The following is a 19039-nucleotide window of genomic DNA, read 5'->3' on the forward strand; positions in this document are numbered from 1 at the left end:
CACACACACACACACACACACACACACACACACACACACACACACACTCTAATCCTTCACCTTGAGTAAAAATTAACGTCTTGAAAATGGAAGGGAGGGCTGGTTCTTGTGACCAAATTGATAAGACAACTTTCTTTTGTTAGTTAACACAATTTAACTTTTTCAAATAAGAACTGACCTATATTTTTAAATGGGACAGCTTCCCACCACTACTACCAATAGTTATCAGATTTGGCAGAGAGCTCCAATGCAGAAGGTAAGACTTTGCCTTCAACTCTCTGAGGACATGAAGATCTGACTATCTGACTACGGATTCTAGCAAGAGGAAAGGCAATCATACGTAATTTGACTATACCAGAAATAAGAGAAGGGTCATAAGAGAGATGCAAATAGGCCCCTGATCCCTTTTCCTTCTTCCTTGAACCCTCCCATCCCTCTTTGCTGGTAAGTAGAAAAGTAGTTCAATAAAAATCTTCCTTTCCCCCAGTGCATTCTCTTTTCTTATCATAATAATAGTGATATTTATGTAGCACTTTAAGGGGTACAAAGTACTGGAAGGGAAATCTTATTATCACTATTTTACAATAAGTAAAACTGAAACAATGGTTAAATGACTTGCCCAGGGTCACACAATTAATAAATATCTGGGGCCATATTTGAACTCAGGTCATCCTGACTCTGGGTCCATCACTGTATCTTCTGAGCTACCTAGTAACTTACATAATAACAACATAGGTTACATCACCCATTTAGCTGAATATATGCTAAGAAATTTGTGACTTTCTGCTATCTATGTATCTAGCTTCCCTCTGATTCTATTCCCTGCAGAAAATCTCAGTGTAAAGATCTTCAGGATTATGGTTAAAAACTAGTCTTCTTACTTTTGAGAAGAAATATTTGATAAATATATATATATATATATATATATATATATATATATATATATATATCCTCATTAAACATCCATTCACTATTGATCACAGACTGAGGAAAGTGGGGAAGGATTATTGTTAAAAGCTAGTCTTCTTATTTTAGAGAAGAAATTTTTAATAAACATACATATGTCCTCATCAAACATTCATTTCCCTATTGATCACAGACAGGGAAATGAGAAAGTCCTGTCTTTTTTATTGAGTGAGGTTCACCTAACACAGCACTGTATCAGCCACTTGCAAAAAGATACTGAGAGGGGGGCGGCCAGGTAGCACAGCGAGTAAGAGCACCAGCCCCAGAGTCAGGATTACCTGGGGATCGAATCCAGGCTAAGACACTTAGCACCAACCCAGAAATAACTGGCCATGTAACCTTGAGCAAGTTACTTAACCCCAATTGCTTAAAAAAAAAAAAAGATACTGAGAAATTGATGGTTGAGACCACAGTCCTTTCCCTAATAGTCTGGCAAAGAATGCAGGTGTTGGTGGTCATGTATTTATTAAAAACTGAACTGATAGGGGCGGCCAGGAGGTGCAGTGAGTAAGAGCGCCAGCCCCAGAGTCGGGAGACCTGGGATCGAATGCAGGCTCAGATACTTAGCACCATACCCAGAAATAATTGGCGGTGTAACCTTGAGCAAGTTACTTAACCCCAATTGCTTAAAAAAAAAAAGAACTGAACTGACCAGGACATTCCACAAGACTTAGAATTGGATATACGTCTCCATGCACCAGAGCCTTATTCAAACCAATGAAATTGGCATTGGTTTGACTAGAAAAAGAAGGCTCTGGACCTTATCTTCAACCCTGTCCCCCTTATACAATCAGTTCTCAAAATACACCATCTGCCCTTTCTCCTCAAAGTAGCTCAGGTCCATGCTGACTTTAGTTAACCAAATACCTAATCAAAGATATTTTTCTTAAGTCTCTTAGACTCTGCCACTTTATTCCTATTGCTGCAACTGGTCACTCAGAAGAGAAGGAGGTGGACCAGACAGAGAGATAATAAAATGAAGGGATGAAAGCAGGAGGTTAACAAAGGATAGGCTGAATCAACAGAGGGCAGGGGACTAGTTTGAGAACACCCAAGAAGCAGAAGACAAAAGAAAGACCAGAGTTCATATAGGTTCCTCTTTTTCTAAACATACCTTGGGCACCATCAGGGTGGGATCGACTTCCCAAAGCCAGTAGAAAATATTCCACAAATGCCAGACCAATAGGCAGAGGAGAATAATGCTGTTTCCTTTCCATGCCAACCTAATCCAGTTTTCCTTTAAAGCCCAAGAAGTGTGCAATTCTAAAATACAAGCCATCAGACAAAAATCACAAAGCCTTCTGTGGTTGTCCAACCCTACATACATTCAACTGAATATTGATGAAGAAACCAAGCTCAAATTGCTTGAACCACACTTAACTTTAAGAGAGCTGAACAATGGCTACAACTCCAGCAAAATCAACCCATCAATCAGGAAGCATTTATTAAACCCCTCTGACCGTGGAAATCTCCTATTCTCCAATGAACTTCTCTATTATCCTATTACCCCTAGAGTCAAATATAAACTCCTCTTGTGCAATATAAACCCTTCACAATCTGGCCCCAACCTACAGTGGGTGTAAATTACATAAGACAAGCAATGATATTAATAGGCTTCATTTTGCGACAGTAACAATTATGCTCATTTGTTTCTACTGACCTTAGGCTGACTCAGAATATATGACCTTGGCTCCACAGAATTGGATTAAATGAATTTCTCCACTTTTAGTTTGGTCAGCTGAGTGCTGGATTTTGCACCATATACATATCACACTACTCTTTTTTGTTGTGCTGGGATTTTTTAACATCTGTGGTTTTTTATAAGGGGTACTCCAAGGAAAAATGCAAAAATTGTTCCTCTTAAAGAACACAGTTCAATGACTGTTTGGAGGCTATTAGCATGGGGAAGTCAAGCATTTCAAAGTTCATTCATGCCCACAATGAAACACAGAAGTGCATAAATCACATGAAATCATAAAGCCTTCTATGGCTATACTATAGACCAAAAAGTTGCATTGACAAGTGACAAATTATTGGCATAGAACAACCCAATCCCCAGAAAACAAGAAAAGACTCAGGAATTCAGTAGCTTGAGGACTGTTAAGTAGCCCATTACAGTGTGGTTTAGGTTTCTTTAAGATGGAAATGTGTGAAAATGCCAGAAAAAGAATTGCTGTTAACTAATGTAACGAAGAAAAACATTTGTCATAGGCAATACAGTACAAAGACTGGAGTACTAAAAATTGGGGGGGGGGGAAGGGGTTGGAGCCAAAAAGTTGTCACAGACAAAACAATACAAAGATTGGAGCACTAAAAACTGGAAAAAGCCATTGTTCGCTAATGAAAATTACTTTTTTATTCCACATTATACCAAAATCATTCTCAGAAGATATCTTGGTTAGCTGCTAGGCATCTTCACCAAACAGTAAAACATTCAGGCAAAAACGAAACAAAATACTCTTGTGTTTATGGGAGGTGGGGGGATTGGTTTTATTGATTGCTTTTTATTTCAAATGACCCTGGAAATCTTTTCCCCTTAGAAAAGTATGAAATCTACTAAATATATTAAGATGCAAAATTGTTCCAGAATTGCAAAAATTCCTAAATGATTGATGGAATACATCAACACAGATTTGCACCATAACACAAATCATGAAATGTTAAATTTATCTAAGAGTTGTACACAAGCATCCTTTAATGGCTTGGGAACTCACCTGATTTAAATTTCATTAAAAATTTATGGCTGTTCATGGAATGTATGCTTAATGGACAACGTGATATGTGGTTTTTATGATAAATAATGTTTCAAAACCTTTTTAACTCAATGACTGACCAAACAAGTGATTATAGGAAACAGTAGATGTTTTGTATTTTTTAAGATGTAAAAAGTTACAATTCTTTTGTAAAAACCAATAAATTTTATTTTACTTTTTCCTCGTTAATAACAATACTAATGACCCTTTCCATTCTTATTACACAGTGCTCCCCCTTTTTGCACTCCATAGTCCAATGAACCTGACTTTCTTATAACTTCTCACACATACTCCATCTCCTGTCTCTATGCCTTTGTATCTTACCATGCCTGGAATGAACTCCCAGGTCACCTCTAACTCCTGGAATTCCTTCAAAATTACTCAAGCTACATCTTCTACATAAAATCTTTCCTGACCACCCCCACCCCCACCTACTTCTTCCCCAAACCCCCTTCTTTTTTGCAAATATTTTAGATTATTTACATACATGTTTTCTCCCTGATAGAATGTAAGCAACTTGAGAAAGGGCTGACTTTCATTTTGGTCATTATTTCCCCAATGCCTAGCACAGTGCCTGGAACACATATGGTACTTAATGGATGCTTGTTAAGTTTGCAGTAATCTGACTTTTGGGGAACACTTTTTACGAGCACTCTAGCAAAGATGTTAGGAATAAACAAGCACGAAGAGACCAATTCTATGTTTTATATAGTTTCTTCTTGGTCTTAAAGGAAACCACTCACTCTATCTCTCTCATTTCCTTCCTTTCTCTCTCCCAGTCTCTCACCCTCTCTCTCTACCTCCTTCTCTCTCCCACTTCTTTCCCCCCTCTCCTCCTCCCTTCCCCTTTTCCTTTCTTCTCTCTCCCTCAGTTTCCTCATCTGTAAATTAATACTACTTACTGGAGAAGAGTGCCTCCTAAACTTTAAAGGCCTGCATAACTCTAAGTGGCTGTTGCTATTATTATACACTGAAGCAAACCTGTCTGCAGAGTCACCAACTGTGCCAAGGTCCTTCCATGAGTAGCCACAGCTGAGGATTAAAAAACAAGCTTCATCTTTCAGTCCTATCTGCACACATGGATTATCTCACAGACAGCATGTGCTATCTTTAGTCATGAAGAGAAATGAGATATATACATGTTTTATACTTGATCGAAAACAACATATGGAGGGTTCTTTCCAGGACTGGACAACACATTTTTAGGGCGGACACTGACAAGCTAGAGTCAAGCAACCCAAAGGGTGAGGAGACCTAAAATCTTGAGCTTTGAAGATAGTCCGAAGGAGGAACTGGAAAAGAAAAAGCTTTGGGCAGAGAAGGCACAGGGACAGAGAATATTAGCAGTTTCTTGAAGTCTGTTCATACTGACTAGATATTTCTTTGTAGCTCCAAAGGGCAGAACCAGAACCAATGGGCAGAAGTTATAAGGAGGAAGGTTTTTGGTTCACTAAAAGAAATTTCTAACAATTAGAGGCGTACAAAAGAAGGCTGCCTGGAGAGTTAAAACACACTCGGAGTCTTTCAATCACAGGCTGAATGTTCACTTCTTGAGGATTCCAGCACCAATATCTGCTCAGATGAGGTATAAGGGTGAGGGTACAAAGACAAAAACAAACAGCCTATGTCTTCAAAGAGCTTATGTTCTATGGGAGACAAGGGGAAAGAGAACAACATGTACATAGAAAGGTCAATACCAAAAATAAAAATGAAATACATGATTGTGCACACACATATGTCTGCGTATTGATGTATGTGTATGTATACACACACAAAATTAATGTGATTTCTAGGTGGCAGGGGAAACTACTATGAGAATTATCCAAAGCTTTGTATAAGAGACAACATTTGAGCTGAGCCTTGCAGGGAGCTAAGGTTTTGAAATAAGGAGAACAAACGTTCTAATTGTTATATGGGGGACAGCTGTGCATTCACAGAGATGGGAAGTGGAATGTTTCATGAAGGAAGCAACAGGTGAGCCAGTTTGGGTGAAGAACAGCATGTACAAGGAAGAGAAATATATAATCAGTCTAGAAAAGTAGACAGGGGGCTAAAGCATTAAGAAGCCAGTGAAACTTCTTGAGCCAGGGAACTGTGCATTAGGAATGTCGATGTGGCAGCTGTCTGGAGGCTGGAATACAAATGGGAGATGCTGGATGTAAGAGAAAACAAAAAGAAGGCTATTGCAATAGTCAGGCAAGCAGAGATGAGGGCCTGAATGAGGGCAGCAGATGTGAGAATAAAGGAAAGAGAGATGGAAAAACGTTTTGGGGACAGAATTGGTAAGATTTTTGTTTTATTTGACCTGATTTGGGGAATAGATTTCAGTGAAAAACTGAAGATGCCCTTCCAGGTGAGGTGGAAAGAACCCTTGAAAGAGACAGGGAATTTAGGAAGCAATGGGGCTGGGGGGGGGGGGGGGGAAGGAGTTCTGTTCTGTATATGATGAGTTTAGAAGGGAACCCTCTTCAGGTGTCAAGTTGGGCTAGGGTTCCTTGTAGCCAATAGACTATACAATTCTATATCCCTCCAAGTATAATGCTATTGTCAATCAGAACACAACTTTATCAGTTAGGGTACAAGCTCTGAGTGCTCTTAAAGCAGTGGGATTAACAGATTTTCAATATTCTGCTCACCACTCTCTGTGGTATATCAAGAAAATGGATAAAAGCTAACATTTTACTCACATGGTGACCAGATCCATGACACTGATCTTACTGTCCTGTCATTCTCCTCTAGCAAGCTTAGCTAGCTGACCACAAGTTCTAAAATTGGCCTAATGCTGGCTATTGGCCAAAGAACAATTAGGAAATTCAGAAGGTATGTTTCAAAATTTGGTTATTCTGAAAAGATGTTAGCCTTGATTATTACTCTAGATAATATATGTAAAGCACTTTGCAAGCCTTAAAGTACAATATAAATGCCAATTATCATTATTATTATTATAAATACCCATATGGGGGCAGCTAGATGGTGCAGTGAACAGAGCACCAGCCCTAGAGTCAGGAGGACCTGAGTTCAAATTCCGCTTCAGACATTTCACACACACTAGCTGTGTGACCTTGGGCAAGTCACTTAACCCCATTTGCCCAGTCTTCCTCCCTCCAAAAAGCAAAAATACATACATACATAAATAAATAAATATGCCCACATGAAAAGGATAAGCTTCCTCACTGGTGTGAAATTCAAATATACTTTAGAAATGGAAACATTTTATTTATCCATCATGTTTAATCAGGGCAAAAGGTTACTCTTAAATGCTTATTTCTAATAACAAAACCAAAAAAAGTTTTTTTAAGTTCTAAAATTATATTTTGAACTTGATTATCAACTTTACAGAAAAGAGCCCTAATGGAAATTAAGGTGTAACTATTTGTATTTCATTAAATTCTCTCCTGACCTTTAACACATATATATCTTTTCATAAAACCGTCAAAAGTATGTGCACAAAATTCTGACATTGTTTTATGTACATCTTCCAATGTACCCTATATATAGTGATATTTATTGATAAGATAGTAAAACATTCTGTTAATAACCAGAAAAGTGGACCCTTAAGTACAGTTCATAACTACACTCCTGAGAGGTAATACTGAAACCCAATTAAAAGAAAAACATCTTTCTTACGCCTCTGGGAGGCAAAGAACCTGAGTTAACAGTAACTTTCAGACCCTGAACCATAACGAAGTCTATAACTTTAAGGAGCTTCAAGAACTAATCATCAAAGCAGCCACCTTCTTCCATGCAACCACCCTCCAAGTCTTAGACCTCCCATATGCACTTTCTGAACCTGAAGCTCACTGAGAGACCTTCCCAAAGATCAAAGGAAACTCCCAATTCGCCCTTTGCTGGACATCAAGCCCCCTCATGCTTTCCTCCTTTTTTTACATTACAGATTCCTCTTTGATGCATTACTCTTACATCTTTTTAAGTGGCTTCAAAAAGATTAGACTCCAAAATGAATGATCTGCCTGCCAGTACTTCCCGTAGCCAGTCATGCAAAGTGAGGCAAGGAGTGAGACTGGGGCAGCCAGGAACTGAGCTGCGTCCAGAAACCCAGGGACTGCCTGACTCAGCCTGGATTGATGCACCCCACAGAGAGGGAGAGGGCTTTGCACTTGGGGAGTCACAGAATTAATCAGCTTCCCCAAAAGATGCAAACTTTTTTAGAAGCTAAAATGCTCAACTAAGCCCACAAGAAGCCTTCCTTCCACCAGCCTTTTCTCCACCAACACAAAACAAAAAGAAACCTTCAACTCCCCTAGCCCTAGAGCAAAGTTTCCTAAAAACAGTCATCCTTTATTCTCTAGCCTCCAAGATGAAATCTTTTGAATTCTTCTCCTTAAGTCCCTTAAGTCCCTCCCAAGGACTTTTCTCAGTTGTTTTTGCAACTCAAAGAGGAAAAAAAAAAGGATAATAAAATACAACCATCCAAAGAATTCACTAATACACCAAACTGCAGTTACCTCCGTCACCAGACAGTCGGTCCACAACTCTGCCATAAATAGGAGAAGCATTCTCCCATTGCGTTTGCTCAGCAAACTTTTTATCTTCGGTTAGGGCTCTTTCTCAGGGCTATCTCTATAGCTGCTGCTGCTGCTGCTGCTTCAAGAACAGATACTGCCCGCAGACTCCCTTCTGACATTTTCCCAGAATGCCACTGTATCCCTCAGGGGCCTGGGGATAAGAACTTGAAAGAACTGGAAGGAGGACCCACCCCTGTGCCCATCTCCACCCCCCACTCTACTTTCCAACCTCCTTTTTTGAACAACCTCCCTACAAGAGACCTGGTTCAAATGTCTAAATGGTGGTGAAGTCACACATGACCTCACAAGCATTCAGATTAACCATTTGGAGCCTGGCCCAGACACTAAATGGGTGGGGCAAGGGGGAAAAGAATGGGGAATAGAAGGACTGTTTGGGGTGGGTTGGGTCCCGGTTGTCGGAGGGGAGGGAGAGGAGAGAAGAAGGGGAGAGGGGTGAAATACTTCCCAGGGGAAAATTAACTATCACTTTTATCTTTTTGTTTCCTTTTACATTAATAATTTGGAAAAGTGAACTAATTTCAATTTCTTATTCTGGAGTAGGCTCCTTGCAGTGAAAATAAATGATTGAAAAAATAGAGCTGATGCATTTTATTGCAATCATAGGAGGATCAGCTGTGGCAATTCTATGTCTGTTTGCCTTTGATCTTTAATTTGCAAATGTTAATTTGTTCAGATAAATCTGAAACACACACACACACACACACACACACACACACACACACACACACACACTCAGAAAGAAGCTAATAGTCCCAATAGTTCAGAAAGGTCTGAAACTCCTCACTGAAAACCAGACCTAACTAATGGATAACAGAGGCAGTTTCAAGGACCCTAAGAGGCATTCTGTATTTCAACCCTGTCTTCTTCCCCTTTCCTTTCCCCTCTCTAGGTGTCTGGGCTGCAATTTTGTTGGAACCAGATTTTCAATAACGAGGGGGCAAGGCGTCTACAAAAATTCAGCAGAAACAAAATCACATAAATTCAAAGTGAACTTCCATTAGTCCCTGAAAATTAGAGATTCGACATTTCATATAAAGGACTTGGAATTTATTCTATACAGAGACCTTTTTCCCCTAAGCATTAAAATTGAATTACTCCCATTATTATTAAGTCAGCTACATAATGGCTTTTCTATCAGTGTATGGCAAAGCACCTGTTCATAATCTGGAAGGCTTAGTTAGAGCTGCTGTGAAAAACAGCTATGAACTCCATTACAATCCCAGCAGCTGCTCCAAACCTTGCACCTGTTCTGAAGAATGAACCTGAGTGATGATTCTATAATTATAATTATCCACCAGTTCTCATCTTCCTCTTGCTAAAGTGGACAGAGCACCGGCCTTGGGAGGATCTGGGTTCAAGCCCTGCTTCTGACCAAAATGGCTGTGTTGTGGAATCACAAAAAAGACCCCAAGGCAGTTGTCTGAAATTTTAAGTTCTGGATCATCAGTGTATTGGTGTAGAAACCATATTTATTTTGAGAGATGAGACTGGATCCAGAAAAGCAAAACATATACATATCTACAAATGCATCTACATAGTCACACAAACAGTGGGATTCAACTCCAGATTGTTCCAAATCCCCATTTGTTTCCACTGTACCCCAGGAAGTTGCCTTCCCACTGGGGTGTTTAGTGTAGGATCAGCAGGGAAGGTGGTCCATGAAGGCTTCTCAGGTCAGTGTCCCACAATAATTAACTCAGTTCTATTGTTCAATTCTCTTAGGTTGCTTCCTCTTACATTCTTTCCATCTTCTTGTACCGACTGGAGCAAAGTTTTAGGTTTGTTTGTTTTTTCCCCAGAACTCACACATATCTTGGCACCTTCTCTAAGGTAATGGTTCCTTCTCCAGCACCCCTCTAACACACAGGACCAGGAGAAGTAGTTAGCACAATATCCCTTCAATATGACCAATCCCTTCTAAATGACCACATCAATTAATCCCAATTGTAAGGCATTGAGACAAAAAAAAATCCTGTCCTCAAGGAGGGAGACTTAAATTCTTCTACTAGGGAAACAAAAGGCACATCCCCCTTTTTACTGGGGAGAGAACAACATGTACACAGAAAAACTGACATAAATACAAAATATACGCACAGTAAGGGAATTTTTGTGGGGAAGGCACTAGCTTCTGGGGATGGGAGAATTTGGAAATGTTTCCTGTACAACGTGGTGATCAAGCTTAGTTTTGAAGGACACAAGGAATTCTAAGGGTCAGAAATAAGGAGGGAGTGCATTCCAGACATAGGGGACAGACACAGCCTGTGCAAAGGAGAAGGGAGATAAAGTTTCTTGTGTGAAGATTAACAAGTAGGCCAGTTTGAATGGACTGCAGTGTATGTGAAGGGGATTAATGTGTAATAAATCTGGAAAGTAGCCTGGCGCCAGTTTTAAAGGGCTAATCCCTCACTATCTGGTTCCTGTCCAGACCCCTGTTTTCTTTATCTATGGCGCTCCTGGTCACTCTCTCACAATATGTTCAGTACCTAATTCAGTCTTTTTTTTTTCCACCCTAACGACTTCTTCCTTCAAACCCCCTGGACTCCAGGTTCCTCAGTCTCCCCAATTCTCATGACCTGTGTTGTATCTCCAAACTACCTCAATCATGAATAAGCGTGTTCACCCTTAGGATACTGCTCCCAAACCCCAATTAAATTTGCACCAATGTGCAGAATTCTTAGTTAAGGCTCTGAGTAAATGCATTATTTATATCATTAGAAAAATAGTCACTAAAACCTTTTGCTTTCAAGGGAACCCAGGTCCATATGCCTTTTTGAAAAGAGCACTGGACAATCCTAAAGGCAGCTCAATCCCAATCCCTTCTACCAGAAGATGCCATTAAAGCAGAGGTCAAGAATAAATTCAAGCAATGATCACCCAGCATCACAGTATTGAGAGAGAAGAGGTTAAAGTGCACATGGTGTCAACTAGGAGTTGTTAAAAACCCTTACAGAAAGATTGTTTATAGGAGTAGCCAGAAGAAGGCTGTAGCAAGGAAACGAACACTGGAGAAGGGTGCTGAGAAGGCAAATATGTCCAGCAGAAAAATACTGAAGCATCTTAGAATTAGAAAAGGTTCTGAGGCCAAACGATATCTAAATCATGAATGTCAGACAGAGCACCTCCAACAAATGGTCATCCACTTGCCAGTGACCCAGCAGCCCAGTACATCTGAATGCTCCCCATTCTAGAGTCAGGCAGCTGTTACTGGTTTCTATATCTAAGGCTCTATTTCTACAGCTGGTATTCAAAACCTATGGCAACTGCACTAGATCTGCCATGGAAGGCATTAGTAGGGGCACAGATGGGGCAACATCATAAAACAGATGCAGAATGGTCTTTTGGAGCCCTCTCACACCTAGCAATACCCTTGTCCTCCTTCTACATCTCTGCTCAACTCTCCTCAGAATTTAGCCTTTCTTATAGGTGCAGCACTGGACTTGGAGTCAGGAAAATCTGAGCCTTAGCCTCTTATTAGCTGTGTGACCCTGGGTAGGTCACCTAACTTCTCTGTGCCTCGGTTTCCTCATATGTAAAATAGGGATAACCCACCTCCCAGGGTTGTGATAAGAATCAATCAAATAAGGTGATGAGCTCTGTAAAACTTAAAGCTCTTCAAAAATGCTATTATTATTAATAATTATTATATTCAGTTGCAACTCTTCTCATTAGAGCCTGCTAAGGTGTTAACTGATAAACACTTAAAATTATAAGCCTTTAACAGGTCAGGATACTTGTATTTCAAACCTGAAGATACTTGTAGGGGTTGAGGAGGGAGAAGAGAGGAGAGTCTACCAGCTACTCAATCCCCTTCCCCTTTCTCCCCATCCTCATTTCCTATTTTCCCCCATGAGCAATAGTTTCTTGGTTGGTGTTCCTTAATGGACCTTATCCCTCTCCTTAACCTTGTCCAATGTGACTTCGTGTCTCCATTCAACATAAACCCACATCCACTAGGTCACCTCTTTTATTTTCCTGACCCTTTTGATACTTGCTTCTCAATACCCTCCTACCAACTAATCTTAGATACAACTTTCAGCTAGATAATCCTATATATAGGGAGTCCTTGAGTGAGTTTCAAAACCCTCAACACCCACTGGGTGCATCTTTATCCTTTGCTGTTCCTCTCTGACACATTATATTTACATGCATATATGTATAGAGTATATGCATACATATATACACATGGGGAGGGGGAGAGAGAGAGAATAGATGTATTCTTGCATGTATACCGAGCATATGTATAGATTATATATCCTACATATATTTGTAGAAAGTATATGTATGCACATATATATGCATGGAATTTATACATGTATAGAATGTGCCTGTGCATGAATGTGTATTCACAACATATGGGTATCATGTTGTGTATATACAGCATGTATATGTATGTGTGTATAGGCCTGTATTATGTCTATATGCACACATGTACTTCATGTGTTATATAAATGCATATGTGTATAGTGTAAATACATGAGCACATATGCATATTATGTAGGTACCGTTTATGTACATAAGTGTGTGCCTATTGCATCACACAATATGTATGCAGCATGTATCATACATACATGTGTATATGTGACGTGTACTACATATAATATGTGTGTGGTGCATTGTAAATGTATATGCACTGTATATACATATGTAGTATGTACATTACACATTCATATAGTATATCACACGTGTACATATGTATGAGTGCATATATGTATATGTGTGTGTTTATACACACACTTTATATACCATGCCTTAGAATAACTCACTCCCAACTCTGTAAGGACAGAACACAAATTTACCTATTAATGAACTGAGTCCAGTCCAAGCTTACATCATGACATTCTATCACTAGGGCATCTACCTCATGCTAAATGTCTCATCACCCACCTACTCAAATTACTTTTCTTCCACCACAGTTGGCAATGCCATTAGGTCATCGACAACCCAGACCAGAACTCTATACATCTGGTACATTATTAAATTCTACTTCTGGGATCCTTCACATTTCCCAGATCCACAGGGCCAAAGCTTTGGTCAACATCCAGGGCCTATTCATCTCGACTCTCTTACAGCAGCCTCCTCATCAAACCCATCCCCTGTCATTCCCCCCCCCCCAATGAACAAGTTCACACAGACCAAGACAGAAGACAAAAAGGGGAAGATACACCAAGAAGGAAGAACAGAAGGTATTGAAGGGAAAAGTAGGGCCTTAGGTGATCTCTCCAAGGAAGATTTTTACACATGAGACAGGTGCAGGTGGAGCAGACTGCAGGTGCTTCAATGAAGCCAGCAGGTATTAACTCTCAAGACCAACTGCTAAGTGTTCACTGGGAGATCCCCAAATGCTACATTTACTACCCCATCACTGCATAGGTGTGAGGAAAGAGTTAACTGACTGCAACAGTCTATAAGGATTATGAAATAGGAAGTCAGTGTTTATCTGGCAATGGTCAGGGTACAGCTGAAAATAAAATATTATCATTAAGGCAGAGAGTGATACAGTGAGAAAAGCAGTGGACTTGAACACTAGCCCCGACCTGTGCGAGGCAGGGAGGCTGAGTGCTAGACTTGGGAGTCAGAAAATCTCATGCTATTTTCATGGTGAGAAAATCTCATAGTATTTTTTCAAATCCTTTCTCAGCACTTAATAGCTATATAACCCTGAGCAAGCTGCCTTCAACCTCAGCTTCCTCATCTGTCAAGTGGGGACAATAAGAGCACATGCATCATAATGGTTATTGAAAGGATCAAATGAGATAAACATGTAAAGTAGTTTACAAATCTTAAATGTCAGCTCTTATTATTCTGAGCAAGTCATAAACCTCTCTGTTCCTCAGTTTCCTCAACTGTGAAATGAGGATCTATAAAGTTCCCACTAGTTCTAAATTCTGTGCCCTTAGAAGTGATCTGTACACAGTAAGTTCTCAAGAGATATCTGAATTAAATTCTCACTGGCAATTATGAAAAAAAAAAGCCAAATAAATCTCCCTTGTACCTAGATGGAGTGTTTATCTTATGTGCTGAGACAGAGCAGTAATCAGCAAGCAAAAGTCTACAACTAGAGATGTGCCCGCTTTAGGAAGCATCTAGCAGGGAATGGTGGATTTGGTGCCAAAGCACCTGGATCCAAATCCCTGCTCTGCTACTTGCTAACTAGGTGACAACTGGCAGGGAACAAAAGGTAGGTAACCTCTCTGGGCCTCAGCTCCTTCAGGTGTAAAATGAGTTGGCTAAACTGCATGATATCTAAGATTCCTTCTAGTCCTAACACAATGATCCTTTTTCAGGTGCAGATAAGGTCATACCCCTTTAGAAATCTCACTCCCTAAAATACGGCAGCTAGGTAGTGAGTAGATAAAAAACACTGGGCCTGACTCAGGAAGATCTGAGTTCAAATGTGACCTCAGACACTTACTAACTGTGTGACTCTGGGCAAGTCACTTAACCCTCTTAGCCTCAAATTTCCTCATTTGTAAAATGAGCTGGAGAAGGAAATGGCAAACCAATCTAATATCTTTGCCAAGAAAACCCCAATGGGGTTGCAAAGAGTCAGACAACTCAATAACAACAAAACAGATTTACCACCTTCAAAAAACTACTTCTGACTGTCTCTGAACAACAGTTCTCTCCTTCTGTTACAGATTTGGTGAAGTGATCTCAGCTGATAGAAAAATGTTTGGTTTCCTTAAAAACATACATAAATATATAAACACCCAAACATGTCAGCATTTCTAGGTCTCCCTGCTATGGCGTGCCTGCTACCAACACTGACTGTAGAACGTCTGTGTTTTAGAAAATAGTTTTCATGAATAGCTGTGACTAAAGCAAAACACATTCTTTTTAAGTCACCTGCCAGTCAGCCCCTGTGGTGAGGAGTCTTTCTGAACTCAGGTCGGCCTCTTATTAACAGTCACTGGCAGGTACTGAACACCTTTCCAAGCTTGGTAGGATTTGCCGGAGCTTATATACTCCACTGATCTCAGTCTCCAAAAATCCAGGGTTACTCTCCTATCATGATTAGGAAGAATAGAACTTTCAAAATAAAGGTTATTAATAGGAAAGCCAAATTTTTTTAAAAATTAAACTATGATTCTCCTGCAACAGGCTGTACATGAAATCAACTCACCAATGAGTCACATAGAAAGAGTTTCCCATAGGGCAATTCTCTTAGGCCAATTTAAGACTCACCAAAGCAAGCCCCAATTCACTGTTAACTGCTCCAGAGAGGAAGAGCAGTTATGTCCAAGCTTCTTCAGAGTCACAAAACCTAAGTGTCTTAAGCTTTTCAACCAGACAGAACTCTCAGAAAACACAGGATTAATTTTCTAAAGCTACCATCAGCTGTGAAAATGGTAGCCACTAGGCAAAACCCAGTCCTGGCTACCAAAAGAACAGGAAAAACGTCAATGGTCTTAAAAGAGAAATCCAGGTTGCCTGAAACAAAGTCCAAGGTTTTAGAGTTATGCCAAGCATGGAGTATCTTAAGGCTGCAAAAAAACTTCTCTGCCTGGAGGGCATGCTTTGGACTAAAAGGAAATAAATCTCATTCCTCTAGCAGAAGTTCCTAAAGTGGGCCATACTGCCCCCTGGGGGACGCTGGAACAATGTGGGGGGTGGGAGAGGTAGGAATAGCCTGGGGTGCAATTGGGGGGGGGGGTAAAAAAATAAGGGGGTAGTGTGATAAAATTTTTGAAAAATGTTTGTGCATGTTTCATTTGTTGTAGAACAGTTAAAATTGTAGTGACTACATTATTTTCCAAATAAACACACAAAATGCAAGTTATAACCTACCTGTGGTCAAGTCCACAGACAGGTCTTAACAAGCAAGTGTTGGCACATAGCATGTTACACATTGTTGAGGAAGTCCAGCATGCACCTGCAGGAATGTGAATGTAATGACTTGTTCATAATATGATACTATACAGTTACAATGCACAGCATCATCAAAATTTCAATGCAAGAAAAACCACAAATTTACAATAAATTATTAAATTTAAGATGTGTCATTTTTTTAGGGGGCAGTAGGCCAAATAAGTTTAAGCTATGTACTATAGATTATAAATGTTGTTGTTTTTTTAAGGTTTTAGTCTTTGGCTACCACTCCATATACTCTCTTCCTTCACCCACTTTCCAAGCTTCAATTGTCAAATCAACTTCAATAGGCTGAATAACAAATCTACAAAGCTAGTCCCGACACCTCCACTGAGTTCCAGGTCCACATTTCTACCTGCCACCTGGGCACCTGGATGTCCCACTGTGTCCACAAACTCAGCATACTCCAACTGAATTCAAAAGCAGCCTCCACAAGAGCAAGCCCCCATACCAACATCCCCACTTCTGACAATGGCTCATGTTCCCATTAGACTCAAAAGCACTTTTCTTTTCTCTCTCTTTCCCCAGGTACAGGCAATCAGCCTTAAAATCCAGGCAATTCTTCCTTTCATGTCTTCTCACAGATCTGTTCTTTTCATTTAAAAAAAATCTCACCACTCCTATTACTTCATAGCAGGACTACTCCTAATCAGAGACAATGAACATTTCTATGCAAGAATGTCATGATGTAAGCTATATTTTTAGGAAGAAAGGTATTCTTCCTACTCTTTTGACATAATATGGCTCCAAGGTGACCCTATTAATGGAACATAAGTTCCAGCATTTTGAAATAGCTTTTGATAAACAAAAATATGTATAGAATTATTTTACATATACATACACACGTGTTTGTACCTAATGGTAGCCATCTCTAGGGCAGGAGGGAGGGAAGAGAAAAAAAGAAAATGATATGATAGCTTTATTATAAATTTAAAAGAAATAGCAAGTTGTACACAATAGATTTGTAGTTCCATATACAATCTCTTTTTTTTCTATTTTACTATGTTATGGAAATGCTAGTTTTATTTAATTTCAGAATAAAATAAAATTACAAATTTTTTTTAATTAAATAGCTTCAAGGGCAGCACAGTTACACATATATAGAGATATATATGCTCTCTAGACCTCCAGTTTCTTCATCTATAAAGTGATAGGGTTAAGCTATCATCACTTCTTAAACTGGGGGTCAGTTTTGACCCCATGGTCATGACCCCCAGTTTAAGACATGCTGAAGGGGTGGGGAGTAGAAAAAAGTTTAAGAAGCTCTGGACTAGATAACTTCAATGTATCTTCCCAACAACCCTCCTAACACTAGTTCCCTTCCAGCACTCGATTTATGATCCCATGATATGAATGAAGGAAGCATTTATTAAGTGCTTATTATTTGCAAAGTACTATATGCTAAATGCTAGAGACACAAATAGAAAAGTAAGACAGTCCTGCTCTTGAGGAGCTCTCATTCTAATCAACCAGAAAACACATATGAAAAGTTTCAGCAGCAAATCAGATGGAAAAGCGTTATAATCTTTTGGAGACATAAAACACACACGTGTGTGTATGCATACATGTGTGTACATGCATGTGTATGCAAATGGTATACATTGTGTACCTATTATACATGCATGCACAGATATACCCTAGGTAAAGAACTCCTGGCTTAGAATGACTTGACCAAATCAATATGGACACATGTTGTTACAGATGAAGATGGTGGTAATGATGATAATGAGTTACTTCAGTCATGTCCAACTCTTTGTGGATGGGATTTTCTTAGCAAAGATACTGTATTGGTTTGCCATTTCCTTCTCCAATGGATTAAGTCAAACAGAGGTTAAGTGACTTGCCCAGGGTCACACATCTAGCACGTATCTGTGGCTGGACTTAAAATCAGGTCTTCCTGACTCCAAGCTCAGTATTCTCTCCACTGAGGTATCTAGCAACCTCCTATTATACATATGGACACATACATATATACATGTGCATACATACATATACATATATCACAAGACATATGACTAGAATATTATAAATATATATGTATATACATACACACAATAGAACATCCCTATCTTTATGTTAATATAGATCTCTATGGAGAGATACCTAGATTGATTTATAGCCAGGTGAAATGAGCAGAGATCTGGCCATAGAATCAAGTTCAATTACCAGCTCTGACATATACTAGCCAACAGCCACGTATCCAGTCATTTAACCTGTGTTACAGGCAGCTCACTAAGGCTGATGTTACAGAATCACCCGTCTACATTGGTAGAGAAACTAGAGTTTTCAAGGATGAAATCACAGGTCCGAACAAGCGGAAAGAGCACTGAATTTGCAAACAATCACAGGACGCTGGGTTCAGATTCTGACTGATATGATCTTCTCAACTTCACACAAGACATCCTCAATCAACATGCATGTATTAAGTTGTCACTAGAGACTAAACATTGGGGACACAAAGAAACACTGAAAACAGTCCTTTCCCTCAAGGATCTCCATGCCTTGGTGTCCTCATGCATATGACTTCTCTAGTCCCTTACAGATCTATAATCTTAAATGAGAAAGGAGAGACAGATGAGGAGAGAAGATAGGAGGAAGAAATGAAGGATGAGAGAAAGACAGGGAGAAGGAGAGGAAGAGAGTATGGAGGAGAGACAGATAGACAAGCACAGAGAAAGAGACAGAGACAATGAGCTAAGTTCTAAACGGTTCATGATCCTTTCACCCAGAGAGGCTCTCAGGGACCATCTTCCAAGTGATCCAGGGGTTATGACTGTATGGATGGAGGGTACATTGATGAAGTCACTCACTGATCCTTAAGGTAGCAGGCAAGGTGGACTAGAGGAAGAGAGGTCTGAACTAGGAAGACCAGGTCAGATTCTGGTGTAGAAACCTGAAGCAAGC

General features: G+C 39.7%; 1 protein-coding gene and 1 long non-coding RNA gene across 17 annotated transcripts in view; one reads left to right on the forward strand and one right to left on the reverse strand.

Annotated features, from left to right (window-relative positions):
* Positions 1-19039, reverse strand: part of PSD3 (pleckstrin and Sec7 domain containing 3) — an 804858-nt gene that overhangs the window by 398233 nt on the left and 387586 nt on the right. The window lies entirely within an intron of this gene.
* LOC138152066 (uncharacterized) lies at positions 4284-7968 on the forward strand. The gene is made up of 2 exons (XR_011166017.1): positions 4284-6001; positions 7615-7968. It is a non-coding gene; the product is annotated as an uncharacterized lncRNA (long non-coding RNA).

This window comes from Petaurus breviceps, unplaced genomic scaffold, assembly GCF_028583685.1.
Source record: "Petaurus breviceps papuanus isolate PSGF00001 unplaced genomic scaffold, PetGlider_PUasm1.0 90919, whole genome shotgun sequence".
NCBI lineage: Eukaryota > Metazoa > Chordata > Mammalia > Diprotodontia > Petauridae > Petaurus > Petaurus breviceps.